The sequence below is a fragment of the Schistocerca piceifrons genome, chromosome 3 (genome assembly GCF_021461385.2).
Source record: "Schistocerca piceifrons isolate TAMUIC-IGC-003096 chromosome 3, iqSchPice1.1, whole genome shotgun sequence".
NCBI classification, from domain to species: domain Eukaryota; kingdom Metazoa; phylum Arthropoda; class Insecta; order Orthoptera; family Acrididae; genus Schistocerca; species Schistocerca piceifrons.
Window position 1 is genome coordinate 494960123 of NC_060140.1, and position 21612 is coordinate 494981734.

Consider the following 21612-nt stretch of genomic DNA (forward strand, 5'->3'; position numbering starts at 1 on the left):
TTAAATTTTAAAAAAACAAACCTTGTAATTAAAATTTCAGTTGTATATAGTTATACTACAGTAGTACAAGTTTATATGCCAACTAGCTCTGTAGAAGACGAAGAAATTGATGAAATGTATGATGAGATAAAAGAAATTATTCAGGTAGTGAAGGGAAACGAAAATTTAATACTCATGGGTGACTGGAATTCGAGAGTAGAAAAAGGGAGAGAAGGAAACATAGTAGGTGAATATGGATTGGGGCTAAGAAATGAAAGAGGAAGCCGCCTGGTAGAATTTTGTGCAGAGCATAACTTAATCATAGCTAACACTTGGTTCAAGAATCATGAAACAAGGTTGTATACATGGAAGAACCCTGGAGATACTAAAAGGTATCAGATCGATTGTATAATGGTAAGACAGAGATTTAGGAACCTGGTTCTAAATTGTAAGACATTTTCAGGGGCAGATGTGGACTCTGGCCACAATCTATTGGTTATGAACTGTAGATTAAAACTGAAGAAACTGCAAAGAGGTGGGAATTTAAGGAGATGGGACCTGGATAAACTAAAAGAACAAGAGGTTGTACAGAGTTTCAGTGAGAGCACAAGGGAACAATTGACAGGAATGGGGGAAGGAAATACAGTAGAAGAAGAATTGGTAGCTTTGACGGATGAAATAGTGAAGGCAGCAGACGATCAAATTGGTAAAAAGACGAGGGCTAGTAGAAACCCTTGGGTAGCAGAACAAATATTGAATTTAATTGATGAAAGGAGAAAATATAAAAATGCAGTAAATGAAGCAGGCAAAAAGGAGTACAAACGTCTCAAAATGAGATCGACAGGAAGTGCAAAATGGCTAAGCAGGGATTGCTAGAGGACAAATGTAAGGATGCAGAGGCTTATCTCACTAGGGCAGAGATAGATACTGCCTACAGGAAAATTAAAGAAACCTTTGGAGAGAAGGGAACCACTTGTATGAATATCAAGACCTCAGATGGAAACCAAGTTCTAAGCAAAGAAGGGAAAGCAGAAAGGTGGAAGGAGTATATAGAGGGTCTATACAGGGGCGATGTACTTGAGGACAATATTATGGAAATGGAAGAGGATGTAGATCAAGATGAAATGGAGACATGATACTGCGTGAAGAGTTTGATAGAGCACTGAAAGACCTAAGTCGAAATAAGGTCCCGGGAGTAGAACACATTCCATTAGAACTACTGATAGCCGTGGGAGAGCCAGTACTGACAAAACTCTACCATCTGGTGAGCAAGATGTATGAGACAGGCGAAATTCCCTCAGACTTCAAGAAGAATATAATAATTCTAATCGCAAAGGAAGCAGGTGTTAGCAGATGTGAAAATTGCCGAACTATCAGTTTAATAAGTCGCAGCTAGAAAATACTAACGCGAATTCTTTACAGACGAATGGAAAAACTTGTTGAAGCCGACCTCGGGGAAGATCAGTTTGGATTCCGTAGAAATGTTGGAACACGTGAGGCAATATTGACCCTACGACTTATCTTAGAAGAAAGATTAAGGTAAGGCAAACCTACGTTTCCAGCATTTGTAGACTTAGAGAAAGCTTTTGACAATGTTGACTGGAATACTCTCTTTCAAATTCTGAAGGTTGCAGGGATAAAATACAGGGAGCGAAAGGCTATTTACAATTTGTACAGAAACCAGATGGCAGTTATAAGAGTCGAGAGTCATGAAATGGGAAGCGGCGGTTGGGAAGGGAGTGAGACAGGATTGTAGCCTCTCCCCGATGCTATTCAATCTGTATATTGAGCAAGCAGTAAAGGAAACAAAAGAAAAATTCGGAGTAGGTATTAAAATCCATGGAGAAGAAATAAAAACTTTGAGGTTCGCCGATGACATTGTAATTCTGTCAGAGACAGCAAAGGACCTGGTAGAGCAGTTGAAGGGAATGGACAGTGTCTTGAAAGGAGGGTATAAGATGAACATCAGCAAAAGCAAAACGAGGATAATGGAATGTAGTCGAATTAAATCGGGTGATGCTGAGGGAATTAAATTAGGAAAAGACTGACAATTCCAAGGAAAGCGTTTCTGAAGAAGAAAAATTTGTTAACATCGAGTATTGATTTATATGTCAGGAAGTCGTTTCTGAAAGTATTTGTATGGAGTGTAGCCATCTATGGAAGTGAAACGTGGACGATAAATAGTTTAGATAAGAAGAGAATAGAAGCTTTCGAAATGTGGTGCTACAGAAGAATGATGAAGATTAGATGGGTAGATCACATAACTAATGAGGAGGTATTGAATAGAATTGGGGAGAAGAGGAGCGCGTGACACAACTTGAGGAGAAGAAGGGATCGGTTGGTAGGACATGTTCTGAGGCATCGAGGGATCACCAATTTAGTATTGGAGGGCAGCGTGGAGGGTAAAAATCGTAGAGGGAGACCAAGAGATGAATAAACTAAGCAGATTCAGAAGGATGTAAGATGCAGTAGGTACTGGGAGATGAAGAAGCTTGCACAGGATAGAGTAGCATGGAGTGCTGCATCAAACGAGTCTCAGGACTGAAGACCACAACAACAACAACAACATAGTTAACAGAAAACAGGAAGCACAGGGCAAGTATAGTCAGTCTTCAAGTAAATTAGTATTGCACTTTATATGATGACAACAACAAAATGTAATGATGTGTTAGGTAAGATTAAAGACACAAGGTAGACAAAAGTCCAAGCGCCAAATTTTCAAAAGATCATGTCGAATGTAATTCTGAACAGACTGAAGTTTACAAAAGGAAATATGATATCCACATATCAGGATCTCTTTGTGGCACTATCTTAAACACATTATCATCCGTCAAAACACTAAATGTTTTCCAATGGCAGTCAAAAACAGAATGACAAAGAAACAATACAAACAGCGATTCATAAGTTGCTAATTGCTCAGCTGTTCTGGCAATAAATACTGCAATTGCTAAGAAAGTAATTTATGTGCAAAGAATACAAAACACAGCGTCCCTTCGCCGGCCGCGGTGGTCTCGCGGTTCTAGGCGCGCAGTCCGGAACCGTGCGACTGCTACGGTCGCAGGTTCGAATCCTGCCTCGGGCATGGATGTGTGTGATGTCCTTAGGTTAGTTAGGTTTAAGTAGTTCTACGTTCTAGGGGACTGATGACCACAGCTGTTAAGTCCCATAGTGCTCAGAGCCATTTTGAACAGCATCTCTTCTGCTCGGTCTCTGCATCTTTTCTTGGCATTGAATAGCAATTAAAAGTTTAGTCTTTTCTGCTTCCTTGAGTTCATAGTTTTTCCTAACTGCTTCTGGTATTTTTGGCTAGGTATTACGAGTGGTTTGCTCGATTTAAAAATGGCGGCATGTCGATTGATGATAAACATCGTTCTGGACTTCCATCAACTGCACGAATCGACGAAAATATTGTAAAAATTCGAGATGTTGTGCTCACAGACAGTCGACAGACAACTGATCAACTGTCAGAGATTATTGGATTATTTTGGAGCAACAGTGTTCGTAAAAACGACACCATTCGTGGCAGACAGGAGACCTGTTCTTCCATCACGACAACGCGAGTGCACATACAGCCATCTCTGTTAGACAGTTTTTGGCTAAAGATAGCATGGTTCCGCTGCCCCACGCATCTTACTCGTCTGACCTAGCTCCGAGCGACTCTTTCTTATTTCCATGTATGAGAAAGGACATGGAAGGACACCGATTTGACAACACTGAAGAAGTCAAGAAAAAATGAGGGAGGAGCTGTCAGCTATTTCTAAAAAGTCTACAAAAATGCTTCGAACAGTGGAAGCACAGGTGGGGCAAATGTATTAGTTGTAATGGAGAGTATTTGAAAATACATAGCTTTTAAAAAATAATTCCGTTTCTTTGGGTACCCCCTCATACAAGGATATGTGTGTAATTTAAGTGGTACTTTTTAGATGTGATAAAGTTGGTGAAATTTGCTTTTTAGCAGTTGGCAATAATTAGTTTTGCATTTCAGTTTCAGTTTTCAGTAGAACTGTTGCCAAAGAACTATCTCAGTATTCAAGCCACTACTGTGCAAAACTCAGCGGTGTAGAATTTCCCTTAACTCTCCATGTAGGCAATCACTTTATGAACTAACATCTATATGTTTGTGCGCAAAGTTAGATGGATAAGGCGAAAATTACGGCCCTAGGCATAGCTCTTAAAGTGGGGAAATTACAAAACAAATAGCTCACTCTGACTAACGCTATCTGGCTGGAGTAATATGTTGGTTATGATCCTGACGCGGCTGCTAATACCTTCCCAGTCATAGATTACAAGCCTGCAACTTGAAGTAGGTGAAGGGTTCGAACGGAAACAATGATTAAATTCAATACTCCCATTTATCTATAAACACAATTAAGGGATCAATATAGAAAATGAATACTCAAAAACCTGTGACAATTATCTCTGCCCAAATTTGCATGAAGATGAAATGAAAAGCAGTGTCACTCTCCTGTCGGTTAAATTACTTCTTACGCTCAAGAATTTAGTCTCTCTCGATGCTCACGATAACCGACAACTATTTAACCCTGTCATTCTCGATTGGAACTGTGAGTGGAAGTTGATGACTTAAACCTAGAAGTCATTAACAATGCAAAAGGAGACGAGACAGGCGACCGTCCTGGATTTTACAAGTGCAAAATCAAATTGAACTGCTCTGCCAATAGCTGCGAATTATGCCCAACTCAAGTACGACTAGACTGCGCCAAGCTGTGTGCTGCAGCCATGCTGGCCCCTTCGCGAAGAGGGAGTTCCCGGCACCTTTGTGAGACTCCAAGATGTGGCAGCCTGTACTGCGCTGCTACGACAGGTCGATCAGGACACACTCGCGTCCTACCGAAATATCGAACCGGAGACCCTCGCGTCCTACCGCCAAGTGCTTATCTTGCGGCGCTTACTTACGTCGTGCGTATTCCTTGCCGCCAAAATGTGCCACTCGACAATGGCAGAATTACGAACCACTGCGGTCCAATCACGAGGATTACTTCCAACAGAGAATCCTGCAAAAATTGCACGTATTTTCCACCTTCCAATGACAACATGATACTCTCCTTTAATACCAAAATGCACTAATTTCAACGCTGTAATCTGATGTTATACATGTTTATGGCAACCACACGTCCTCCCACTTTAACAAAATCGTCGAAATGAATGAAATTGATTTGAAATTTCGTTAAAGAAGAATAATAAATTTTATCTTTTGCTTTTAAGTTAATTTTCTTTCGTGCGAACTTTGTTGTAGAACCACTCTCTTATTTTCGTGTGGTAATAAAAATTTTTACTTTCTTAAAAATTACGTACATTTAAAGAAAAAATAATATTTACGTGAACTCATATGAACTGGTTAAGAATATTAGGTTGAGAATTGAGTCCTTTAAATCTTTCGGCCTTGGTATACACTTTCCAGATGCAGTGGGTTTTTTGTTAAATATTTTTACTGAATTTTATCCCGGCACTAGCCATAGAACACAAGATTACCTCTATTAGCAGAAAATGTTTTAATTATTGCCAAGCCGACATTTATCACTGATCAAACCTACTTCACTATGCATTTGAGTTATTTTAAAGAACCAAACTGTTTAAATTTCAATGTTAACTAACATTAACTATCCGCCTACGAATGCACAAACGTATAATTAATTCAAATTTTATCAGCCACAGGATCACTGAAAAAGAAGAACAATTTCTTAATTCACTATTGATTTTTATGCATCTGTTCCCGATTTACGGGTTTGATAATTTTTTAAATATGCCGCCGCTGCTATTGTTGGTCGCGGCACAGCCCAGCAACACCGCTAAAAAATGCTGAAAAATTCTTAAAGAAATTTTATAGATGACGTGGGCAAGCTAATTTACATAAATAATTCACACTTTTGATAAACTCTAATATATTTAGATCAAACAACAATACAACTCACATTAATTCGTAACGCATCGTCTAATGGCGGCTAAGTCCAGACAGAGACAAAAGAAGTCTACACATTCGTAAAAAACTCTTTCACAGTGTCCTACCGCAATGACTTCTGAACAGAGAAGACCAAAGAATACATAATGCATTGTGCTTAAATAGTATTGCTGACTATTAACATTTCTTTGCAAATTGACGATATTATTCTCTTCTGGCAACATTTTATATCTCTGCTATCGCAAATACTGACACATTTTACAATCACATAATAAATACAGAAAAATTCCTATCCTAAATACAGAGAAATATTACAACAAAAAATATAAGGAGAATAACAAATGTCTTTTACACCACATTCAGTAATATTTTTGTTCAATAATTTCGATATATACAACTTGCTCAGAGCGGCGTATATGGTACAAATAAACTCTTGTTCTTTAATAACGTGAGTTTGCCAGGGAACGTTACATTGCCCCCTGGCAGCATTTGGCAAAGAGTTTTTACACTTTGACACAATGGTGCCAGTAACGTTCTTTACACTTGTATATTTTACGGAATGGCTCTTTTATTTAGTCCCAGGGTTATATAAGTTCATGGCTCCCCCATTTGGGCGTAGGCAAACAGGAAACCTGGGCAAAACTGTGCCGGAGCCCAGCCATCCCAGTTGGTTCATGGTCAATATTGTCTCTTTAACAGTTATTCATTTGAATTAAATTAGCAGTTCGTCACAAACGGTTACACAATTCCACAATATCACAGTCACATACAGTTCGACGGAAGTTTTTTGTGTGTGATACTATTATTCTTGTGATACACTACAAGGTCACTTGTCCTAGGATATATCACTTACGGACACACATAGTAAATGTTCAATGTTTATCGAAATGAAATCATTGACATGTTATTCAGTTTATGTGAACATAAAAAAAATCAATAATGCTGTATTTGGTGAGCGGTGCGGAGTGATTGTTGAGCGGCGGTAGGCGCGGCGCGCTGACTCCGTGTAGGTCACCGCCCCCGGCGTTGACAGCTACGGCGCGGAGGGGCGTGGCTGTCTGTCTGGTCTGCTACGGGCTGCTGCGGCCGCTGCATAGCTGATGTAGCCGGATGCGCGTTGGATATCAGCTCGCCCGTGCGACGTCTTCTTGCAGTGCTCCAGGAGACATGCAACAAGTTCACAAACAGTGTACTATCCTTATAGGCATTTTTCCTGCTGTGGGAAAAAGCGCACACAGTTAGTGGCAGTTATTACTCAGTAGGCCTTCACTAGTCTGGTTTGCACAATGTTTCGTTGTCACAGTAACACGTTTTATGGGCATACAATATTTTTCACCATGTCATGACTTGTCATTAGTCACACGCAAGTTTTCACGTTAGGACAAAATGTATCTCTGTAGTCAATGCGCTTTCCTAGCGTCCCTTGACACACAAAGAGTTAAAGTTTGACACTAGCTTGATCCACCGTCCGTTATCGGTTCACTGTTCGTGTCGTGCTAGTTCCTTGTCCACTTGCACACACGGCGATGATACAGTTTTTTTATTACTTATACTCAACTATTCCGTGACGTATTGCTGCAGGTTTAATAGTCACTGTCTGTCTCTGCCGCACAATACTGCACTTTTGTTTAAGTTCCTTTATTTTTATTTACAATGTCCGCTGTGCAATTTTTTTTTTTTGTAATAGCACATTCGTAACTCTTTACCAAGGTGTGATATTTGCGTACATGGTAACAAATATTCAAAATTTGGTATTAGTTTGCCCAAAAGTCATCTATATTCGTGTTCGAGTAGATTTTATTTGTGCATTCCAGCCGGATTCAGGCATATTGCTCAATAACTCCTTTGAACTCATGTCACACTTTACTATCAATGTCCTACGTAACTACAGTGTAGTCTCTGTAGGCAAAAATTGACTTGGACTGTATCTGGCTAGCTCTTTTTTACTGTTTGAATCTGCACATGCTTCAATTGAAGCTTCTTTGTGCGTAACTTTGCATTACATAAATTTGCAACAAGTTTGCCTCCCGTGGTGCCCTCGGGTCACTACTGGGTGCATTATTTTCTCTAATAACATTGGTGAGATAATAAAGTTCTCAGGGCCTCATATTATTGATATTATTCTGGGTTCGAATCTGTCAATCTGACAGCTACACATATATACATACATACACATAATAGAAAAGATTGTGCCAAGAAATATTTCAAATTTGGGCACATAGAAAATTATGTAGTACACTAAGTAATCTTTACTAAAATGTTCTTTTTGATTGAACTCTGTCACAGCTTAACACTACAAATAATTGCACTAATCAGATTATCTGTGCAAACATTTAGAGCATGTTCTAGATAACACAAATTAAAAGAGTACATAACACAAATATCCATACACATGAGAAAGTCAATCATATTCTTATAACTAAACACTTCTACACTAGTACATTATCTCTAAAGATCACACATCATTAATGTTCATTATTTACAAAAGAATGGTGTCCACATAGGACTATTAGTCTTTTACTGTAGGAATGCTTTTACATGCTTACGCGGATACAGTCCCCGTACTCTCCCTGAGTGGGGATCTGCTAAGAGATAGCTACACTCATGTGGCACACTTACTACTCTAAAAGGTCCATTGTACACCAATTGCCACTTGCTATTCTGTTTCAAGGATGCCGAGGACTTAGGATGATTGCGTAAGAGTACCAAGTCCCCAACACTAAATTTTTGGTTATTCGTCACATGTCGATTATATTTTTCTTTCCTTTTCTGAGCGCACCTGGTAAGGTTGCACCCTGCTTTTCTTATCTTCTCTTCCTTAGGCTCAGGAATGACTGGGACCTTAGGCAAAGGTGCCAGCCACTCATTCAAAACTCTATTATTATTCATTATAATCTCGTTTGGTGGATACCCCGTAGAAGCATGCGGGGTTGCGTTGTGAACTTCTACAAACTTAGGTATCAGATCTGGCCATCTTGTGTGTTTATATGCAATGTATAACCTGAAAAATTTATTTAACTCTCCAAATGTTCTCTCTACTAAACTTGCTTGTGGGTGAAAACGGGAAATTAATATATGCTTTATATCTTGTTCATGTAAATAGTTTTTCCAGGTATGGCCTGTAAAATAGGAAGCATTGTCCGATATTATCGCTTCAGGCTTACCCACTTGTGTAAAATATTCCTTCCCTAGCCATTTAACTATTCCACGAGCAGTGGCTGATTTAAGGCAGTATATTTTTAAATATTTAGAGAAAAGGTCATACACCGCTAAAATGTACTTCAATCCACCCCTGGCTCGTGGGTAGGGTCCTGCTATGTCTATAGATACTAACTGAAGTGGTCGATGAGGCACTATAGGATGCAGTTCAAACCTTGTGGACTTATTTTGAAACTTAGCTTTTTGGCACAGAGGACAAGTCCTGATAATGGTGCGAGTCTGCTGGCTTATCCCCTTAAAATAACAGAATTTGGACAAAGTCCTTATTGTCTTGCCTATCCCAGCGTGACCCCATGCTAAATGCGTGTGCCACACTACAGCTGGGATAGCCTGTTGTGGTATACACACGACTCCATGGTCATTTGACACACCTGTTTTATAATACAGAATATTATCTACTATTTTGAAATTCTGAAAACTTTTAAGATTGGTTCCTTCTTTAATTTTACTAATGATATCTCGCCAGATCGGATCAGTTTCCTGCAATATAGACATATTTTTACACATATGTAAAAAGTCCCTCCTATGTACCTTATCTTGTACTAATAGTATTCGATATTCCTCCGATTGTTCCAAAATATTTGACATTGAGGATTGCCCTAGTGGAAGCCTCGACAAGGCGTCTGCTACAACATTATCTTGTCCTTTTAGGTACCGTACATGATTTTAATTTTATATTCCTGTAATGCTAACCTCCATCTTAGCAAGCGGGTATGGTATAATTTGCAAGTCATTAAATAGCTCAGAGCCTGGTGGTCACTGAGTACTTTGACTTCTTTACCATAGATGTAATAGTTAAATTTCTTTACCGCCCAAACCACTGCAAGAGCCTCTAATTCGGTAGCGGAATATGCTCTCTCGCAGCTGTTTAGTGTGCGGCTGGCAAATCCGATTACATTGATTGTTGTGGGGTCGTTGCTCCTGTCCCACTGAAATAAACACGCGCCCAGACCGTATGAACACGAATCTGTCGCTATACAAAAATCTTTTGTCATGTCTGGGTGTCGCAGTATGTTTGCGTTCACCAAGGCATTTTTGATAGCGTCAAAGGCGCGTTGACATTCTTCTGTCCACACCCAGTGCGCATTTTAACGCAACAGGCTCAATAGAGATTCGTTATTCATTAATTGGTTGGGAACAAACCGTCTAAAAAAAGATGCTAGACCTATAAATGCTTTGAGCTGTTTCTTAGTTCTCGGACTAGGAAACCCACGAATTACATCAAGATTTTTGCTGTCAGGCTTGATGCCTTGTGGTGTTATTATGTGACCTAGAAATTTAATCTGATTACGTCCAAATTTGGATTTATCAAGATTCGCTGTTACTCCCGCTTGCTTAAACCTTTCTAAGACTTTACTCAGTAGTTCTACGTGCTCCTCCCAGGTGGCAGTGGCAATCACTAGATCGTCTACATACACTGTTACCCTTTGCAGCAAATCCGGACCTAAAACCGCGTCGAGGGCTGTTATAAAAACTCCTGCACTTACATTTAGGCCGAAAGGTAGTACCCTAAATTGGTAGCTCCTTCCCCCAAATATAAATGCAGTATATTTCCTCGACTCGGGTGTGAGCAGGATTTGCCAGAATGAACTTCTCATATCAATAGATGTCAAATATTGCACTCCATGAAATTTTTGAATTTGCTCATCAAGATTTTCCGGATGAGTCCTAACGGGTACAATAATTTCATTTATGTCTCTCGCATCTAGTACTAACCGTACCTGTCCGTCTGCTTTTGCTACCGCCACCAAAGGACTACTATAAGGGGACAAAGACGGTTCTATTATTCCCCACTCGATCAGTTTTCTTATTTCTTTAGCTACTATTTCCTTCTTGGACCAAGGAATGGAGTATGAGGCTCGACAGTAAGTTTTGTGAGGCTTCACCTCGATATTGTACTGATATCCCTTAACAATTCCTGGTCGTTCTGAAAATACATCTGCATAATTAGATAATAACTGTACCAAATCCTGCTGTTGCATAGAGTTCAAATTTTCGGACTGTGATACTTTGTTCACAAGTGCGTCCACATTTGCTTTTAATTGATCACCTCGTACGTCAGGATAATAGAGATTCTGTCCTAGACAATGATTGTCTAAATGTAGTATCGACTGATTCCTACACTTTATGTTAATAGCATTACAATTAGGTACAGGTACCTCTTCAGATCTGAGCATGGACAATTCTATTCTCCTACCAGCATTCATCAAGCTTAATTTTCCCCGAGAAAGGTCGATTATTGCGTCCCTTTCTCTTAAAAAATCTACCCCCAAAATGCAGGCTACCTTTAAACCCTTTACTACCAGGAATGAGCACGCTATGGCTTCATCCCCTAAATACATCTCTACCCGCACTTGGAGTTTAATTATTTGTCGCTGTGCACTTATGGCTCCAGTGACTTTACAATTATTCACGGGAAAAGTCAGCATACGCCTTTCCTTCCCCAGTACTTTGAATAAGTCCATACTCATAACACTGACAGTAGCACCTGTATCTACGACCGCTTGCGCATCAATATTGTTAATTTTGATCTCTATTATCGCTTGTACTTTGTCTTTGTGCTCCTTTATGCACGTGGATGGTCCAGTTATTAATTCATCTCCCATCTGTACCCCGTCATTATACCTAAGGATACAGATGTTGTTCGGTGTTTTGTTCTGTGTCGGGCTGCTCTCACTCCAAACCTCAGCCGACGATGGAGAGCGTATCTCGGCTGCATCTAGTTTGTTGAATTATTGCTAGTGGATGGGTGTGGCTGCTCTGTGTCACTGACCTCCACTATGTGCACGTTGTGTTGCGTCGGCCGCCACGGTTGCGCAATTGGCGCATTTTGTGGTGGCGGTCGGTTATTGTCATATCTATCACTGTTTTGCCGGTCCGGACTGGGCCTCTGGTTCTGCGGCCAAGTTCGGTTTGCATCATTATAAGTATTAGTATTGCTCGGCCCCCTGGCATTTTTCCATCTATTATTGCTTGGTGGGCCTGTCTCATACCGGTCATCGAACCTACTTTTCCGGTCATTATTCACCGGCGGACTATTGCCGTTCCGGTCTCTACCTCTATTTCCGTTTTGTGCATACTCTTGTCTCCTATTATTACCTCCGCCGTTTCCATTACTTGGTGGAGGCGTGTTATTTCTACCATTTCTATAACCATTTCCGTTACTTCTAGCCTGTTCAGAGGCTGCCTTAACATCCTCCTGAATCAGGTCAATTGAGTCCAGAACAGACAAGAAATGTTCAATATCATTTTCGGGCACGTGTATAAGTTTTTCCTTTACATGTATCGGCAAGTGTGATTTCAAAAGCCTGATCAAATCCCGGGATGAAATCTGTTCGTCCCAGTAACGGGTCTTATTAATGTACTTCTCAAAATATTTTCGCAAATTGCCTAGTCGTGGAGAATACGGCTCTGGATTATATACCTCCTTCCGTAATCTCTCCTGAATACATGTTGACCAATCTTTGGCCAAGAATGCCTTCTCAAATTGCTCATATGTATTGCAACTGTCAGCTGCTTCGGTTGCCCATAATGCAGCATCTCCTTGTATGTAAGACATAACAAACTGTATTTTCTGGGTATGACTCCAAACGCTAGGCAAAATGTTTCTAAATCCCTTGATAAACACTACAGGGTGAACAGATTTCTTCTCCGTTGTAAAGATCTGAAACTGTCGGTTCCTAATCAAGCTTTCTTCAATCACTACTTTGGAATGACATTTATTTGTTTCGCTTACATTGGTTGCCTGTTCTGTCTCGCAGTCGCAATTTTTTACTCCAGTATTTATATGCCTATCATTGTTGGACCTGGCTGGCGTGACATACGCCCGTGCCACGTCATGCCGCAAGCTGAGCTCCATCTCGGCAAGACGACGGTCCACACTCCGCTGCCACAGCGGAATGTCTTTGTGCACTATCTTTTTTAGATCCTGCACATCCGCACTTGAGCCCACATCTCTGGCCTCAATTGCGGCGTGCACTTTCTGATCTATTTCTTTTATGACTTCATTTTCTACTTTGTGCACTTGTTCGATCACTTTGTTCTCAATTACTTGAGTTGTGTCAATTTCTAGTTGTTCGACCCTATTAGTCAGGACACTGATTTCCTCTACGATATTGGCGTTAGCCACTTGAACACTATCTACTCTTTCGCTTAATTCTTGCACCGTTTTGGGTATGGTTTCATATTTTTGTTTCAAACTAACAATCTCACTTTGCATAACTTCTAAAGTTTGCACCAACTGCAAGTCCCTCTCATGCAGGCGTCGGTCACGCTCTGCTTGTTTAGCATCACGTTCTCTATCGCGCTCTGCTTGTTTGGCATCACGTTCTTTATCGCGCTCTGCTTGTTTAGCATCACGTTCCTTATCGCGTTCTGCTTGCATACATGCAAATTCAGCTACCAATCTCTGGTCACGCTCTGCTTGTTCAGCATCACGTTCTCTATCGCGCTCTGCTTGTTTAGCATCACGTTCTCTATCACGCTCTGCTTGCACACGTACAAATTCAGCTTGGAAATTGAGCATGCGCTCGAACATAACTCTTAATGATTGCACTTCTGACACCTCACCACTCTCTGGTCCGTGTCCAGTGCTTGCGGATGGCACAGTATTTCCGCTATCAACTGAATCACTAGGTGGCAATGGCAACATTTATTGTCCTTCTGCTCCCAGATTTTCACATTGTACTTCCTGAACTACGTCACTAACATTACTTTGTGTCCCACTTTCTAACTCAGTATCACTACTTACTGACTGTTGCTCATTATCCGTGTTGATATCTTTCTGACTACGCAATCTAACCATAGTAAACAAAAGAAATAAAATCTGAACTAAATATCCTAACACTCAGGTTTCACTGACATAATCACACAAGAAATGGACATTAACTAATACACACTTACTGTATACTACAATGACTAACTACCTACATGTCCTGTTATTTTAAAACAAAGCACTAACAACAAGCACACCACTAATGATCCGAGAACACTGCACTGAGGCTACTTTACTACCCACAGGACAACTACACTGTAGCTTTACCTTTTGGTGATCTATCTTGGGTGCAGCTGCCCCCTGATATTGTGGTAGGTAATTAATTTTTCGAAATATTGAGCTCTCTTCTTCAGCTTGCCTCTGGGTACATAGTGTTCTCATGCAAAAAATCATACACAGGTATCACCACACAATATTGGTTATGCAATACATACAATACATAGAAAAATTATTAAATGTTCTGCAACAAAGTTCGACTATATTAATTCCCTAGTTATCTCACGGGTATTTAGTGGCCACTGCACATTCGAGCCCCACGTTGGGCGCCAATTTAACGAAATCGTCGAAATGAATGGAATTGATTTGAAATTTCGTTAAAGAAGAATAATAAATTTTATCTTTTGCTTTTAAGTTAATTTTATTTCGTGCGAACTTTGTTGTAGAACCACTCTCTTATTTTCGTGTGGTAATAAAAATTTTTACTTTCTTAAAAATTACGTACATTTAAAGAAAAAATAATATTTACGTGAACTCATATGAACTGATTAAGAATATTAGGTTGAGAATTGAGTCCTTTAAATCTTTCGGCCTTGGCATACACTTTTCAGATGCAGTGGGTTTTTTGTTAAATATTTTTACTGAATTTTATCCCGGCACTAGCCATAGAACACAAGATTACCTCTATTAGCAGAAAATGTTTTAATTATTGCCAAGCCGACATTTATCACTGATCAAACCTACTTCACTATGCATTTGAGTTATTTTAAAGAACCAAACTGTTTAAATTTCAATGTTAACTAACATTAACTATCCGCCTACGAATGCACAAACGTATAATTAATTCAAATTTTATCAGCCACAGGATCACTGAAAAAGAAGAACAATTTCTTAATTCACTATTGATTTTTATGCATCTGTTCCCGATTTACGGGTTTGATAATTTTTTAAATATGCCGCCGCTGCTATTGTTGGTCGCGGCACAGCCCAGCAACACCGCTAAAAAATGCTGAAAAATTCTTAAAGAAATTTTATAGATGACGTGGGCAAGCTAATTTACATAAATAATTCACACTTTTGATAAACTCTAATATATTTAGATCAAACAACAATACAACTCACATTAATTCGTAACGCATCGTCTAATGGCGGCTAAGTCCAGACAGAGACAAAAGAAGTCTACACATTCGTAAAAAACTCTTTCACAGTGTCCTACCGCAATGACTTCTGAACAGAGAAGACCAAAGAATACATAATGCATTGTGCTTAAATAGTATTGCTGACTATTAACATTTCTTTGCAAATTGACGATATTATTCTCTTCTGGCAACATTTTATATCTCTGCTATCGCAAATACTGACACATTTTACAATCACATAATAAATACAGAAAAATTCCTATCCTAAATACAGAGAAATATTACAACAAAAAATATAAGGAGAATAACAAATGTCTTTTACACCACATTCAGTAATATTTTTGTTCAATAATTTCGATATATACAACTTGCTCAGAGCGGCGTATATGGTATAAATAAACTCTTGTTTTTTAATAACGTGAGTTTGCCAGGGAACGTTACACCACCCAGGGGCGGATCCAGGATCTCGGTCGGAGGGGGCAAATTTTTTGGTACCTGTCTTCCAAAAAATTAATTCCAAATAAAAGCATTAATACTCTATATACGCACACACACACACACACACACACACACACACACACACACACACACACACACACACTCACACACACATAATATTCTGCTTTTAGTTTGTGTATCGCTATGTGTTAAGTGTGTTTAATGAAATAACTTACTGCATTACCTAAAAAATATTCTTCAAATACGACACGTGAACTTGAAAAACTCCGTGTTTGTCTGCTAATGTAAAATAATCTATAAAAATGCTAATGTTCGTTTCCATTCTTAAATCTTCGAAATTAGTTCACCAATTGCTTTCATATGACAGAATGTTGCCACCGAATTCACGCATGTGTTTATACGCAGCAATGACGATACGACTGCGAAAAGTTATAATAGGGTATTTGACTGTGTTCAGGAAATCATCTTATATTGTTAATTACGTCAGTATATGTTTGCATCTGCTGACCGTAACATTTATATTCTTACTGTATGAGAGAATGGATTGTGAATGAATCCACAGACGTTATTTTTGGCTAATTAATGTTTGTTCACATTCCGCATCAGAAGTGAGAAGAAAGCCAAAATGGGGGAGAAGCGTTCATCCAGATCGAAAACGTGCAATTGCAGAATAAAAGGGACTGTCGTAAGGTTCTCACTATTTGCAACTAATGAGAATATTTTCAAGTATTCCTTCGGTGTTCATCGCTTAATTATCAACACCATCTCTTTGCAAACTGCCACTAGAAACAAAATCTTACATACGTACTGCAGGGAAAGTGCTAAAAAAGGGACACAGATCGCTCATGCCTCAGCGAATATGATCATTTTATTCGTAAGTATAGTTGTTTCTTCTGTAGTTTATTCACTAAATGGTAGAGGCTTCAAGGTCTCTTTTTGAATTGTTACATCAAACTGCGTGCCATTGTTTACATCTTCGACTTCAAGTAAAACATACTAGATAGGCCGACGTAATCAGCCCCTAAAGCAGTCGGAAAAAAAAGATAGGTCACGCACCAGGGGGGGGGGGGGGGGGGGCAATTGCCCCCATTGCCCCCCCCCCCCCCCACCCTGGATCCGCCCCTGCTTCCAACAATGTTCATAGTCTAGCAACTGGGTTTGAAGAATTCAGAGAACACCGGTACAAGGCTACAGTCTGTTTCCTGTTAACTTCGCTTTCTACAAGCGGCAGACGCTAGTTATCAAAATAAGTCAGAAAACACGGAGAGGCGCCCCTGACTCCCGCACATGGCGCCGTACCGCCCTTGGCCGGAACTTCGGACACAAGCGCGAGCCCATCGCCCACACACAGGCGAGCCGAGCCGGTCGGGGCCAACCCTCTCAACGGGTCGGTCGGCGGCCCGGTCCGGCTGTGAATGGGCCGCTTTAGCAGCCAGCAGTCGTGTGGGAGGACAATGCTTGCTGCTCCCTGTGGTTTTCGAGACGACCTTACTTCCTAGAATCTTACGCCACCCAGGCTTCGGTCCCATCCATCCATCACTGACCTGCTTGGCAGAAGCATTTACTGTTGCTCTGTCTCAAGTCCACTGCTCTGCACATTCTCACGCACACCATAGTCATTCATAATCCATTAAAAACTGTCACCGGGCTACTAACGAGAGATATGCAAATCATATGGGGCTGCTGCCAGTCACCTTGCTCATCAAAAACATTTTTTACGTCGATTTTTCATGTTGTCAGCTTCAGAACGATAAATATATTGTAATTATTGTTGAAACTGGCATGCAAAATGCTTGTCGCATTTCAGTTGTTTAAAACTGAATCCTATTCAAATGTCTAGCCCTGGTAGCGGTGTGGTCAGCGCGACGGACTGTCGTACATAACGGCCCGAGTTCGATTCCCGGCTGCGTCGGAGATTTTTCTCCGCTCAGGGACTGGTTGTTGTGTTGTCTTTATCATTTCATTCCAATCGACACGCAAGTCGCCGAAATGGCGTCAACTTGAAAGACTTGCACCAGGCGAACGGTCTTCCCCGATGGTAGGCCCTAGCCACACAGCATTTCCATTTTTTACATTCAAATGACACACAAATACAATCACACACACTCACAAGGAGTGCTTAATTTATTGCTGGACTGAATGGTAAAAAAAAAGGTTCAAATGGCTCTGAGCACTATGGGACTTAACATCTATGGTCATCAGTCCCCTAGAACTTAGAACTACTTAAACCTAACTAACCTAAGGACAGCACACAACACCCAGTCACTGAATGGTAAAGGCAGGTCCTTCAGAATTATAGAGTATATAATACCAAATAAGAACTCGAGTACATTACGTTTAATTTCAAGTCCCTTACTCCGCCCAGCGTCAAATACGGTTCCTTGACAGGGAGAACGATGGCTGCAGAGATGTTTATGGGTGAATATATGTGCAATTGTTGAGCAACTGGCTGCCCAAATAACTAAGGGGCTACCAACAGTGTCTCATCACCGCAACCCGAACGTCCAATGAGTGGTGACAGGTAGCCTTTCCAGATGATTCATGTTTTATGCTCCATCGGACAGAGGGCTGCTGGCGTGCACATCGTGAAACGTGTGAAAGCAAACACCCTGCAACAATCGTCAGAAGAGTTTAGGGCGGAGGGCATTCTCTGGGTGATCTCGTCTTGCTAAGGCACAATGGATCAACACTAGTATGCATCTATCCTTTTCACCCCTGCGTGCTACTTGTTTTTCCTCAGCGTGATGGCATCTACCAGAAGGACTATGGAATGCATCACACAGCTCGTAGTGTACGTGCATGATTTGAAGAGCGCCAAACTCCACAGATTTAAACCAAATGGAGGATCTGTGGGACCACCCTGATCGGTCTGTTCATGCTATGGATCCTCAACCAAGAAACGTAATACATGTCTACAGCAGGAGAGTCGACATGGCTTCACATCCCTGTCAGTACCTTTCAGAACATCACTGACTTTCTTGCTACACACCTCAAAGTGGTCCGCATTGCAAAAGGTGGTTGTTCAGGCTTCTGCCAAGTGTTCACATTAATGTGACTGGACAGTATAATTACACTATGGCACCACGTCCTGTCATGTGATCTTATGATCATGCTTTCCAAATTCGGTTGTATTTGCAATCAAATTGTAAACTCCTAGCCTAGTTACACTATTATGTATGTGCCTTGTCGTAGATACATACTGTGGGGTCAGGGGGAGCTTGTGGAGTGGATCCACCAGCAATGACAAACAGTGTGCATGTGGTTTTTGTATCCATAGTATTACCACACACACCAATAAGTATACTTATGGTGGAAATTGAGTACGTCTATTCACTGAAATATCAGGGCCGATGTATTTCAACATGAGATGTCCCTCCAAAGCAAACATTACATCCCATCCTAGCAACTTCATACAAGAAGCAAAGCAACGAGCGAGGTAATGGCGCCCAAGTGTCAACGTTGGAAGTTACCCTACGTAATTCACGGATGACTTGACATCGTTTTAGTGAACGAGTAATGCGACAAAATAGCAGCAGTTGACAACTGAAAGATCTATGAAGTGCAATAAACACTGACGAAACACCATTCAAACAGGAATCCTCTAACAAAGCTGCACATAACAAAGCTAACGTGCGTAAAAGCTTTCTCATAAAATTCTACAAAAAATAGTGATAAGGATCACAAATGCTCCATTCGATTACATTCAAGGCGTAAGATGTGCAGTAAACACGTAACTCACACCATCATGCTAGTACAAATTTAACGCAAAATTCCTGTGCAAGGACAAGAGATTAGTAACAACTGTCGATAACACAACATCATACACTACTTTACAAACAACCTACCAGATCGCCGAAACAGCTCAATTGGACGTATTTAAGAGCTACCGACTTGACAACAGCACAATGCCCTCGTTTTGACAGATCTCAGATAGATATTCCACGATCTATTGATGTCAAGTGGCAGTATAAACAAGAGAAATATGCAGCGCAGAACTTTCTCATCGTTACAGATCGCCGGAAGCAAGGCAAGAGCCTCAGCACGGCAGCAAAAGTAAAAATTGAACCCCCACGATCGTGTCGGTTCAGGTGCAAAAGGTAAAGCGAAAACCAATAAGACTGAACAGCTTTGTGAATGTTGGAAGCCATTTGAAGATTGAGGAAAACCCACAAGTGAATCTTGAAAGAAAGTGGAACAGGAAAGGTAATTAATTATGACTGTATTGAAAATGAAATAGAGTTGGGGGGGGGGGGGGGACACGTATCTGGGACATGGAGCCAGGAGAATAAATAGTAAGTGGATCAAGGAAGTTCTTTGACCGATTCTAAAAGAAAGGGCACAGATTATTATCTAACGGAAGGTGAATTAGAAAATATACAGAATCAACATGGATACATACAATTGAAGCCTGTAATGAATGTTATAAAGTATGGAGCATTTATCTAGCTGTGGATAACAAATGGCTGATTATGAGCATAACCGTATGTGCCAACTGGAACCTGTTTCATACAAGCATAACAAAGTAGTACTCACGAATATCACGTGGAATGACTGTAAAAAATATAACTGAAGCGACACGAATAACTTTCTGGCCAAAGTCAACTGTTTATGTTGGCGTGCATCATGTACCTGTGTGTAATCAGCTGGCAACAAGATCATGTGTGGGTCAGCGATGTAAATGATCAGTGTTGACTATGTCGAGTGTAGGGTTTTAAAATCTGGAATATGCTGAACACTGTGCATTGAAGGACTGTGGCATCATTTGTTGACATTGGAATTGTATTGTATGTTAACCGGGGTCCTAGAAACGATGGAGAGGCTCCGTCCCCGTCGCAGTTGCAGTGGTCCACAACCCCACGACGACTACGGCAGTCCACTTCACCCCTCCGCCGCCCCACACCGAACCCAGGGTTATTGTGCGTTTCGGCCCCCGGTGGACCCCCCCCCCTCCCCCTTTCAGGGAACGTCTCACACCAGACGAGTGTAACCCCTATGTTTGCGTGGTAGAGTAATGGTGGTGTACGCGTACGTGGAGAACTTGTTTGCGCAGCACTCGCCGACATAGTGTAACTGAGACGGAATAAGGGGAACCAGTCCGCATTCGCCGAGGCAGATGGAAAACCGCCTAAAAACCCTCCACAGACTGGCCGGTTCACCGGACCTCGACACAAATCCGCCGGGCGGATTCGTGCCGGGGACCAGGCGCTCCTTCCCGCCCGGAAAGCCGTGCGTTAGACCGCACGGCCAACCGGGCGGACGACATTGGAATTAAAACTATTTTCGCTTCACTCGGTCATTTTATAGTCACGTATTTTTCTCTTTCCTATCTTCTTAATATTCATTTCATTTTTTGCTTTGTTTTTGTGACACATTACAAAGGTTGTATGAGAACTTGACATTGCTCCTATTAGTATTCTCCCATGACAGATACTAAATATATGGAAGCAAATTGGTATTTAGGTTTTCCAGTGGTTGAACAAAGAAAAAGACTACATTGTACATAAAGAAGGACGTAAATAGGTAAACATTTCCACAGTGAAAAAGCCAAATCTATCGCATCGGAAGAAATTGTTTGAAAGCTCTTCACTCGCAATTTTTAAACTGACCTGTAAGCAAACACGATCACTCATGACAGATGAGGGACAGTACACGAATTATTTGTCAGAGGTACTTAAGTGAAAATTGATCTTCCTAGCTGATGTGCCTCCTCGATAAAGTCAGATCCTTTCAGAGAGACAGTGACTGTCTATGGCTATTTTGTCTCCCAACTTAAACACTCATCTGAATTTAAGATCAACAGAGCCTTGCAGCTATATATTTCCAGCCCAACAACATCAGCCTAACACTATGGTTCCCTCCATTAGCCATTATTTCTCGCACCCGTCTCCCCTGAATCTGTCTGCTTCTGC